The sequence below is a fragment of the Vipera ursinii genome (assembly GCF_947247035.1).
Source record: "Vipera ursinii genome assembly, chromosome: 3".
NCBI classification, from domain to species: domain Eukaryota; kingdom Metazoa; phylum Chordata; class Lepidosauria; order Squamata; family Viperidae; genus Vipera; species Vipera ursinii.
This window is the reverse complement of record NC_139516.1, coordinates 147,744,201-147,755,678: the sequence shown is the minus strand read 5'-3', so window position 1 is coordinate 147,755,678 and position 11,478 is coordinate 147,744,201.

The window sequence follows — 11,478 nt, the reverse complement described above, 5'->3', positions numbered from 1 at the left end:
GCCTATGTTTAAAAGATAAGAAAGAACAATGCATGGTGGTTTGTCTTAACTATGCTACGTTGTTTTACTTTGGTGGATTGTTGTACAGGTGGTCCTCATTTAGCATTGACCATTTGCAGTTACAATGGTGATTAAAAATTTCACGATCAATCCTTGCATTTACAACTCTGCAAGTCTGTTAAAGCAAAGGAAAGTTGAAGTAAGAAAATAAGCACAGTTGTGGTTTCACTTAGCAATTTTATTAGGTAGGAAGGGACCTTGTTCCTTGTTCTGGGACTCAGGAAAAGACAGGACTGGCTTCAGGGGGTTTTATGGAGTTGGATCCCCCCAATCTTTACACCTCCACAAGACCCTTTGATAACCACTGCTGTTGAGGGCTCAAAGTTCTATAGGTATGACCCAAAATTCTAAATAGAACAAAATCAAGGGGTTTTTTTGTTTTTAAGACAAAAAGAAATGAAAGGGAGAGGACAATGGCTACCATACTATTGCTTCTCAACCAGCCCATTTATGGGACCAACTATATTACGTGGGAATTTGGCTTTTTACTACAAAGCGTCCTTTCACCAAGGATGCTGCAACTCAGACAGATGGAAGGATTTCAAACATATATAATACAAACCTTTCCTCAAATTAGCTCATCAGCTGGAGAGCTGGTTTTTCAGATCCTGACAGAACAAGCTCTCACACGGTGGCCCCAGCTACCAGTCAGTATTTGTTTTGAATGCAGGATTAGCCCTCGTTCAAAACTCACATTGCCAGATTTCAAGAGAGTTCTGTCTACAATCTACCATGCAGCTGTCCTGCTTTGACCAGCCATCTGTCATATCTCACCGTCTCCGCAAGACCCCATCGTGGCCTGTGCCTGCATCCGTATGTGCCTGATTTGAAGATTGTTTCCAGAATATGGAAGTTTAAGCCAGGGTTTCTTTCTTTCTTTCTTTTTTAATCTATTGCTTTTCTTGACTTGCCCTGGTCATCTCAAAGGCCACAGCTGTAGGGTGGGGACTGGCAAGGGGGATAGGGAACTTGTCAACCAACTCAGTGACAGGTGGATAGACTTTTTTTCTTTTTTCTTTCAGACACTTATTCTAGAAAATTACTTTAAGCAAACGAAAGACCTCTGTGCATATTTTTATTTATTTTTATTTTTCCCTTCCCATCCCATATATTTCCAATTATGCATTTGCAATTTGCCTCTAAATTTTTCTCCCAACGTTCTATACACAGTTTTTCTCTATTCTGCACTCAGAATACATCTTCTACAAGTGTTATTTTAAATAATACTTCCTGTGTCATCTACTTTATATAAAAAAGTTGTATTTTAAAAGCTTTGCTTCATTTTGTGACTATAAGATATTTTTCTGTACTAAGCAGGCATATAGGTCACTTGCTAAAACTATCAACTGTACTGAAATTACATAGTTTTCTATTTATATTTTAAAAATATCTCGGGGCAATACATGTCAAGGTTCTGCACACTATTTTTCGTGTGGTATACAAATAAATGATGAGTAACAATTTTTCAAGCTTTCTGGAATAAAACTATAAATAAACTATATTTACATTTATTCCGTCTTTGCTCAACTGATTTCTTCCTATATGCAAAGTGGTGGGCTGAAGAAGAATTTTAAATAAAAGGCACTGTCCACTCCTGCAAAAATGATGATAGGTAGAGATGAATCTGAGGAATGCCATAGAAGCAATTGAAAAGCCAGTTTGGTATAGTGGTAAAGGCATCTGGATAGAAACAATAAGGGACTGAGTTCTAGTCCTGCCTTCAGCACACAGCCAAGTGGGTGACCTTTTGCCAATCATACTCTCTGAGTTCTGGGAAGCAGGCAGTGGTGAACCACTTACAAAAATCTTGCCAAGAAAACTGCAGGAACTTGTCCTGGCAATCACCAGGAATCAAGGCTGACTGGAAGGCACCAATAAATAAAAAGCAATTATATTGTCAAGTCATATTTATTAACTTGCATGCTGATTATCTGTAATATCTGTTTATCTCCATGCACAATCTGGTCTATTTTATAGTCATAAAAACTAATCACTATAATTATGACATCCTTTGTTTCACAGTGGAAGCATTAAGTACTGCCTGAAAGTTAATTTTTTCAGATTAAATGTTCCTTCATAAAGAAAAATAGAAATAAATCCCTTGATTAGAGCTTAATTCTAACTAGATCTTGTGACTGTTGATGGAATTTCTTCTTATAAATATCTAAGGATATGAGAAATTTCCTGGAAGCAAAAATAGGTACAATCTGCTTCTAAAATGACAGAAATGCTGTTTGTGATTTGACACTCAATGGGAAGAAAGAAAATATGCTCAGTGGTTAATCTTGAAGAGCTACCTCCAAGCTGCAGCTGTAGTTATCAACTAGTTTCATCCTGACAAGGGGAATATATGGCTTCAGGAAATCTTCAGTTTTCTTCCTTTATTAATTCAACATTGCCTACTGCCATCTCTCTTTTGTTGATTTAATGTTTATGTTGTTAAGTTCAGTACTGATTGTGGAACAAAAAGAATCTATAAATCACATTAAATTCCTGATGCTAATAAAAGCTGGAAAATTTTAGAGACTGCAGTAATATAATTATTATTTTTTACTTTTTAATTTTAGAAATATAAACTGATTTAACTGATAGAAAATTGTCTCTTTCCTGTCAGAAAGGTTCAGAAAAGGTAAATGTAATTACTTTATGGCAAGGATAGATACTCGAATGCCCCTTTTGCAGCTCCCCAATGACATACTGTTAAAATCTGACATAAAGGCTTTCTACCTTTGGTACATGGGCACCTTAAGACAGCCCATAGATTAAGAGTCCAGTTCGTCACAATTAAAGCAATTAAGATAATCTTTATTGTCATTTTTTTACTATGGGCACAGCGGCACACATAAAAAATGAAATTTAGTTTTTATTTTTATTTTTATTGTAATGATCAATGAGAGTAGAAAGGACAGTGATTTGACTTTCTGTAATAAATGTTACTCCGGGTTTTCTATTTTAGCTTATTTCAAGAATTGCCCTTTTTATTTTCTATAGAAGTAGAGCACCCACACACCAAAATATAAACAACCTCAAAACCACAAGAAAGGCATGTAGTAGTGATAATCTTTTTTAATATTCTCTGGTCACCAAAGATAAGAAAATTCTCATCTTCTGTTGAGACATCTGCCTAAGATCCTCTTTCAGAAACCTTCCTCATACCATTCTAATTTCCACCTAGATATCTGAGCTCAAAATGTAAATTAAAGATTCTGGAGATTTAAAAAACAAAAGACATTTTGGAAGTGATTCCTGACCTTCAGTGGATAACCAGCTATGTTCCTTCTGTTCCCTGCCCCTCTCCAAATGTTGTGTCATCCAGTCTTTTAGATGCTCCAGTATTTATTCCCCTTGATATTTAATCTACTCTTCATTTCCTTGAACAAATTCAAAGACAGTTTGCCAAGAGTGCAAATAAGATTTTACAGTGCTGTAATAGCCAAACCTAGGCCAGTCTTGGATGAAATAATTCAAATACGCAGGCCAAAACAGAAAACAAATGTACTGTTCTTTTTTTTTTTTTTGCAATATTTTGGAATGTGTAAACATGGGTAATTTTGGAATGAAACATCTCAGCCAAAATATACTAAATAGAAGAAAATACAACAGTGATAAAGTAATTCAATACAAAAATTAATACAAAAATTGGTGGTGATTAAATGAACTAAACAAAAAGGACGAAGCATTGCATATAATATTAATGTTGTGTAGTGAGTTCTTTGGAGGCAGTAAGCGCGACGAGATGTTGCAAACAGGAACATTGCTTTATTGAGGCAAACAGGAACAGAACTGAATCAGAGGCTTCTGCGCAGCTACTTATATGGTTGGCCACTAGGCGGCGGCCAATAAGTTCAAAGGAACCCATTCCTGCCCCAAATCATCCAGTGATCTTCTTGGAGACTGCATGTCTGGCTAGTCAGCGACCATTACATAGACACCTCAATTGAGCAACCTTAAGCAGCATTCAAAAGACACGTGAAAACTTTTCAAGTAAAATCCCAATATATTACAATTAATATAGAACTAGCTATGCCTACAGATACCCAATTCCTTTTTTAGAGTCTGTGGATGCTTGAGAATAGAGGTACTCCTTAATTGTAAGCACTGAAAATACAGTACATTCTTGCTGTTACAGTCTCAACAGGACATCTTCTTACTAAAGTTGTAGTCTCAGCAGGAGGGAGACAAATTGAAGAGGGTTTGGTGACTATAAAACATGCCAGCATTACAAGCAAAAATGCATCAAGCAAATTAGTATTTCCATGATAGAATAATAAATGGATGGTTAGATGGATGTAAAGATAGATGGGTAGACAGACAGATGATGTTAGATATTTGGCTATGTGGTACAGTATGTTTGTGTCTCCACCAATTACTCCTTCGTAAAAATTGTGAAGTAGATATTTCAATGGCATTAACATGTTTCAAACAGTTATTAATACAGGTCATTTTTTCCTACTGTCATTCTTCAAGCAGACTTAATCACCTAATCTTGCTGCTAAGAATGTAAAGGCATCCAGTAGACTGTGGAACACCACAGTAATTGATGGGGTGGCAGAATAAGGATCATTCTCATTTCATTAATGCCTTCACAGCAAAGGTGCATGCAGTAATTCATCTGAACATAAGACTAGGGTTATAATTATTCTGGAGGGCTATATTTGGCAATTCTCTTTTGAACTGAAATAGAGATTAAATATGTATTCATCCAGAGATATGGGGCATTTTATGTAGGACACCATCACTTCTGTTATTTTAATTAGCAGTAGGAATTCCCAGGTGTTACTTTTTCTTCCCCTGTATGGTTACCATAAACGACCTAATGTAATTACTGGAACATTCCTTATTTTCTTTTCAAAATCTAAAGAGTTTATCTAAAAATTCAGCCTTCAGAATCCACAGATATATAGAGTTTTTTAAATACCGTACCTGATTGTCAGCCTATGAATATGCATTTGCAATGAATGGCGTACTCTTAGTTGAGATCAGTAACATTATCATATTGATACCAAAGAACAAGAAGAATAATCTCTACTATTAATCTGCAGAAACAGCTTAAAGAAGGAACTGTCATATTATTATTATTGTTATTATTATTATTATTATTATTATTATTATTATTATTATTAATAATAATAATAATAATAATAATAATGTTGGAAGGGACCTTGGAGGTCATCTAGTCCAACCCCCTGCTCAGGCAGGAAACCCTATACCATTTCAGGCAAATGGCTGTCCAGTCTCTTCTTAAAAACCTCCAGTGTTGGAGCATTCACCACCTCTGGAGGCAGGTTGTTCCACTGGTTAATTGTTCTAACTGTCAGGAAGTTTCTCCTTAGTTCTAGGTTGCTTCTCTCCTTGACTAGTTTCCAATCGTTGCTTCTTGTCCTGCTTTCAGGTGCTTTGGAGAATAGCTTGACTCCCTCTTCTTTGTGGTAGCCCCTGAGATATTGGAACACTGCTATCATGTCGCCCCTCACTCTTCTCTTCGTTAAGCTACACATACACAATTCCAGCAACTCTTCCCTATATGTTTTAGCCTCCCGTTCCCGACATGTTTTAGCCTCCAGCCCCCTAATCATCTTTATTTGCTTCTCTGTACCCTTTCTAGAGTCTCGACATCTTTTTTACATCGTGGTGACCAAAACTGGATGCAGTATTCTAGGTGTGGCCTTACCAAAGCATTGTAAAGTGGTATTAATTAATTAATTAATTATTCAATCACTGAAAGACTGTTGGTTTAAGGAGATATTTTAAGATTTTTTCCCCATTTCCATTCACGCTTCAAAAATCAAGGAAATTGGAATAAAAAATTAGCATTTTATAATCTGAACCACATAAGCTGCAGAGAACTGGTTCGTCTTATACATAATAATTGAAATTCTTTTTTTTAAAAAAAAGAATTAGTACGATGATGATTTACAAAACAAGAAATGTTCCAATTATAGATTGGTCTGGGATATGAAGTTAGAGAGAACTCTCTGTTCAGCGGGATCTAAGAGAGGAAAAGGTGTCACAATCTGCAAGAAGGCAGATGTGTGTTGCATTCGCTATCTTCAGCCTGTGATTTGTCCATGAGCACCTTGATTTTATCATTCATCTTGGACCTGAACTATTGGTATTTAGCTAATCTTAGAAATCCCTTGCTGCTTCCATTTCCTCTTTTGGATCTCCCCATCTTCCTTTGCTTTCTCATCCTATTCTCTGTGGCCAGAGAGTCCTCCCTTCAGAGGCCAACACTATTGTATAGAGCCAACTATATCACTTCCTGAGCCACCTTCGAAACTAGAATGGAGCTGGCTATCACAGCTCAGAGGACCTTGTGCAAATAATTCTACAGGATTAAGCCCTAGTTATCTCATGTTCACATCTCTGAGAAACGTCATCTGCCAAATAGCGGAATATTCCTCAAAGCAGCCCTGGAGATTGTCCTGCAGCCCATCCATCCCAAGCAGGTAATGGGTCATTCTAAGCAGGGCTGTTGGGTAGCTATCAGCAGACACAATAAGGACAGAGAAATAAAGGTGCTTTGTTGTGAAGTAATCCCAAACGTGGGCTCTTACTCATATAAAATCAGATTCCTCTTCATTTTCCTCCAATAGTCCTCTAGGACCTCTTCTGGCATTTCAACTCATGAGCAACGCAGAGAACAAAGTTGTGCCCTAGGATCTGCACACAGGGAGAGGGCACATCCAGTAGGAGCAATGCAGTCCAAGGTTAGATTTCGGGGAAACCCCTTGCTTGCTTTGGACCTCACTGGGTCCATTAGTTGCCCTGGGCAGATTGTTCTGATACAACCCATCTCCTCATGTGGATGGGTGATACCAGCAAGTTGAAAGGCAGATAGTCCAAGTCCAGTCCAAGTTAGATCACATTGCTACTCCCAAAGACAAAAATCAGACCTACCTTGCAAGCGCTGGCAAACGTCTGGCCCACTGTCCTCATACAGCCAAGCCAAAAAACCAACACTGGCTCCAGGGGCAGCAGTAGATCCAAGAAGCCCACAGAAGAATCGAGGCCAAGTCTTGCCAGGCCACCAGGTCTGCCATTTGGAATACCATCTTTCCAACCATTAGCCACTCTTTGCTAGCTCCCAGTCCCATCAGGCTCAGCTGGTGCAAATTAGCCTTGTACCATTCCCAGCTCGCTGGCTGTTTTTGCAATGACTCTACCACTAGTCCATCATAATCCAGATGTTCTGAAGGCTTGTACCTATCAGTATTTTGAGGTTGTTTAGATCAGACTAGAATTTGAGTTGTATTAACTGAATCCTGGAATTCTTCTCCCTAATACTGTTTCTGAATATGTCTTCCGAACATTTCACTCAATGCCACTTCCATAGCCCCACTCTTGCCTCTTCTCTCTGCTGCTCTCATTCATCCAGGTTCTCATTATCTCTGAGAGCTCCCAGGGCTGTTTCAGAGTCAGCAGAGATCATTCCTTGTGGATACATCTACTTGGGCAATTTTAGGTAAGCTTTTCATTTCTTGATAACAGAATTTATACACACATACCCTTATTTCTTCTTTTAAGATATACATTCACAAAATTCTTAAATCAGCTTTCAATTTACATTTTAACTAGTTATTATGAAACATAATGCATGACATACTGGAGGTCAGCAAAGACATATTCTTCTTAGTTGACAGATTGATTCTGCGTGTTTCACATCATCTTTCATCTCCAGCAGCTTATTTATGTCATCTGTACATTTATACACATAAAGCATATGTATTTGATAACTGAAAAAAATTGCCAAGGACTTAACATTTCTGCTTATTATTTGTCAATATAATGTTAACATTTTGTTCATAATGAAAGAGAGACTAAGCCAAGCACATCCCAATAAAAAAAACCAAGATTTATTCTGGCAGCAAACCTCACTGGAAAACATAGTTGTTTATAATTGTAATCCTGACTTGCATCTCACTTTCTCCTAGTTTATTTTTATGTTACATTAATTTCTTTAAGATATTAATAAATAAAAAGAAACCAAAACTGGTTGAACAACTATAATTAGCTTCCTTTTCATAAGATCACTTGAGCTTGTTTAGTAAGTCATGCCTGTAGCAAATCCTAACTTAACAAACCCTTCCTTAAACTAAAATGTGGAATCTATATTGATGTAATAATATTTGAATCATGAATTTTAGACTATCTGTGATAGATCAAACATTCCTTATACTGATTCCAGAATAATCACAAATAACCTGTCATGATTGGTGCCTGTGGAATAAAATCTGAAATCTCTGCCTCATAGGGTTGTATCTGTGAAATGAATGAAACCAAGCTAAACAAGTGTTTGCTACATGAAATCACACACCTCTTCATCTTAAATCTTTTATGCACACAGAGCAAACTTATCAGGACTTCCTTCACATACCAAGGAGGATATAGCTGGGAACAGATGTTTCTCAGATACTAGAGAACCCTAGGTCTTTCCATCTGCTGCTACTTATTGCTGCCTCTTTGTCACCACTCTGGTTCAATCCAGGAAATTTTGGTTGCCAGCATGATGGAGCAGGACAACATTTTGAAATTCCAGACACATTCCAGAAATCTTTTGGAAGACTTTCCATGTTTTTTCCATGCCTGTTTCCACTTTCAGTGTCTTCACAAATCTGTTTCTTGTCTCTGCTTCTTCTTGCCTCATTAACAGCTTTCTGAAACTCTAAGTCAGAAGTCCCCAACCTTGCCCACTTTATGACTTGTGGACTTCAACATGGCTGGCTGAGGAATTCTGGGAGTTGAAAATAAAAAAATAAATGCCACAAATCTTTATGAATTGATATTTGAATAATTCTTATGAAGGCATACCATTATGTTTAGCAGTAATGAGCACATATTAGTTTCAAGCACTGATTTAGGTTAGAATCATCATCATCATCATCATCATCATCATCATCATCATCCAGAACTGTAATTACCAGGGGAAAATATTTATACTTGCTAGTATGGGGAAGAACGATGATAGATAGCTATCTATCATCTACAATATCTATCTATCTATCTATCTATCTATCTATCTATCTATCTATCTATCTATCTATCTATCGTCATCTATCTATCTAATCTCTCTCTCTTTCTATCTGTTTGTAGACATTGCAAAGGAAAGATTTTTCTGTTGCTTCCTAGCAACATTAAAATATCGCATAAAAGTATTCTAGAGACAAATAAACTATAATTTTAATCATACTAGCTTTCATCCAGTAAATGGAATCATAATTGCTTTAGGGAAAATATATTTGAACATTAAACTAAAAATCATTTTTGTGACAATTAGTATACATTTTTGGAGGGGACATATCCTCATGCTTTGTTATGATTTCAGATGCTATTCAAATGCAATTCCAAGAAAATGTATTTTCAACACAGATACTTTGATCACTGTAATTTCCCTTTTTTACAAGGTAATTGTATATTTTGTTTTTCATATGATGTCATACATATAATAGACCAAACACCTCCTTTATTAGCCAAATAGTATTTTGAAAACTGGTTTCCTAGGGAACAAATGCAAGTGATAATAGGACATCATTAATCAATATAAGGAATAATTTGTTGTGAATTCTAAATTTTTGTCTTCAGGCAATCAGTGCAAATGCAGAGTGCTAACTTTAAAACAGCCTTCTATACGAAATCTAGTACCTATCACATAAGAGATGCCTAGTGCCGGTAGGAAAAGAAAGAGGCCAACCAAGCATTGATGAGAATCTTCATTGACCTTACTTTGTAACTATAAAAGCAATAAAGAGAATTCACTTTGCAGCCAGCCCTGTGACCAGGTCCTTTTTTAGGTAAATAAGGGCTGGGAGAGCTCTAACAGGAATCTTGCAAGGAATATTCCTAACAACTATTGCACAAATTCATTCAGCTTCAACTCAGAGTTGGCTCTGGCCTGGCAGATCCTATGGAGGTGACTAAGGCTCATTTGAATTCAGTTATTTGTGAAGAGTTTGAACTGGTTGACCATGAGGAGGTGAACAGAGTCCGTGCATCTGCAAGTTTAACCGTCTGTATTCTGGATCAGTCTTAAGTTCTCCTAGAAGGTGTTGTTTGGTTGAGTGAAAGCAGTGATTAGTGCCTCCATGCAGCAGGGGTTAAACACAACCTGCCTTGAAGAAGATGCTAGTGCACCCTCTTCTCAAGAGGTCTCCTTGGACCAACAATATTAGACAACTTTTATCCAGACTCCAACCCTTTCTAGGGAAGATTGACAAGAGAATGGAAAAGTCAGAGGGCCCTGAAGTGGACTCTCTGGACTCTTTTCAGCCTGGTTTCAGGCTGGGTTATAGTACAGAGATGATATTGGCTGAACTTGTGGGTGACCTCTAGAGAGCTTGGGATAAGGATGGTGCAACCATGTCAGCCTTTCTAAATCTGTCAGACATATTCTTCTGGTCTGGGAGTGGAGGGTGCTGTTTTGCAGTGGTTCTCCTTTTTTTCTTGTCTGGTTGCAGTCAGTATTGGATGGAGGGGTCCAACCCTGGGGCTGTTTTGTATTGGGAGCCTTAGGGTTCAGAGCACTCCTCCTTAACATCTACCACTAGGCAAGGTTGTTCAGTGGCACCAGGTGCTGTATCATCAGAATGCTGATGATTCCATTTACACATATCTATTCCTTCCCAGGTGGATGATGCCATCCAGGTGCTGAGTTATTGCCTGTATGACAAGAGTCTGAGAACTAGCTCTGATTCAGTCCTAGTCCTACAAACCGGCTGGGTAGCTTTGGGCAAGTCAATCTCTCTTAGCCACAGAAAGCAGGTCATTGCTAACCACTTAAGAAAAATCTTGCCAAGAAAATTGCAGAAATTAACAAGGCAGTTGCCAAGAGTTAACACTGATTCAGTGGGACCTGGGACAAAAGAGATTGTAGGAAAAATAATGGACCAGAATCGTGTTTTGTGTTTGTTTTGCTTTGTTGTATGTGTATGTGTATTTGGACAGTTTAGTTGCAAAAACACGAAACATCTACGCTATTCCCATTACACATTTGTTCACAGTCATTGTCTAGGGCAGGGATAGGCAACCTTGGCTCTTTTATGACTCGTGGACTTCAACTCCCAGAATTCCTGAGCCAACCATGCTGGCTCAGGGATTCTGGAAGTTGAAGTCCATGAATCATAAAAGAGCCAAGTTTGCCTATCCCTAGGGCTTGACATTTATATACACACAAAACAATTGACCCTACCTTCTACTTGCTCTTAAGAGACGCGGTGGCTCAGTGGGTTAGGATGCTGAGCTTGTCGATCAGAAGGTGGGCAGTTTGGCGGGTCGAATCCCAAGTGCTGCGTAGCAGAGTGAGCGCCTGTTACTCGTCCCAGCTTCTGCCAACCTAGCAGTTCGAAAGCACGTAAAAATGGAAGTAGAAAAATTGGGACCACTGTGGTGGGAAGGTAACAGCGTTCCGTGCGTCTTTGGCGT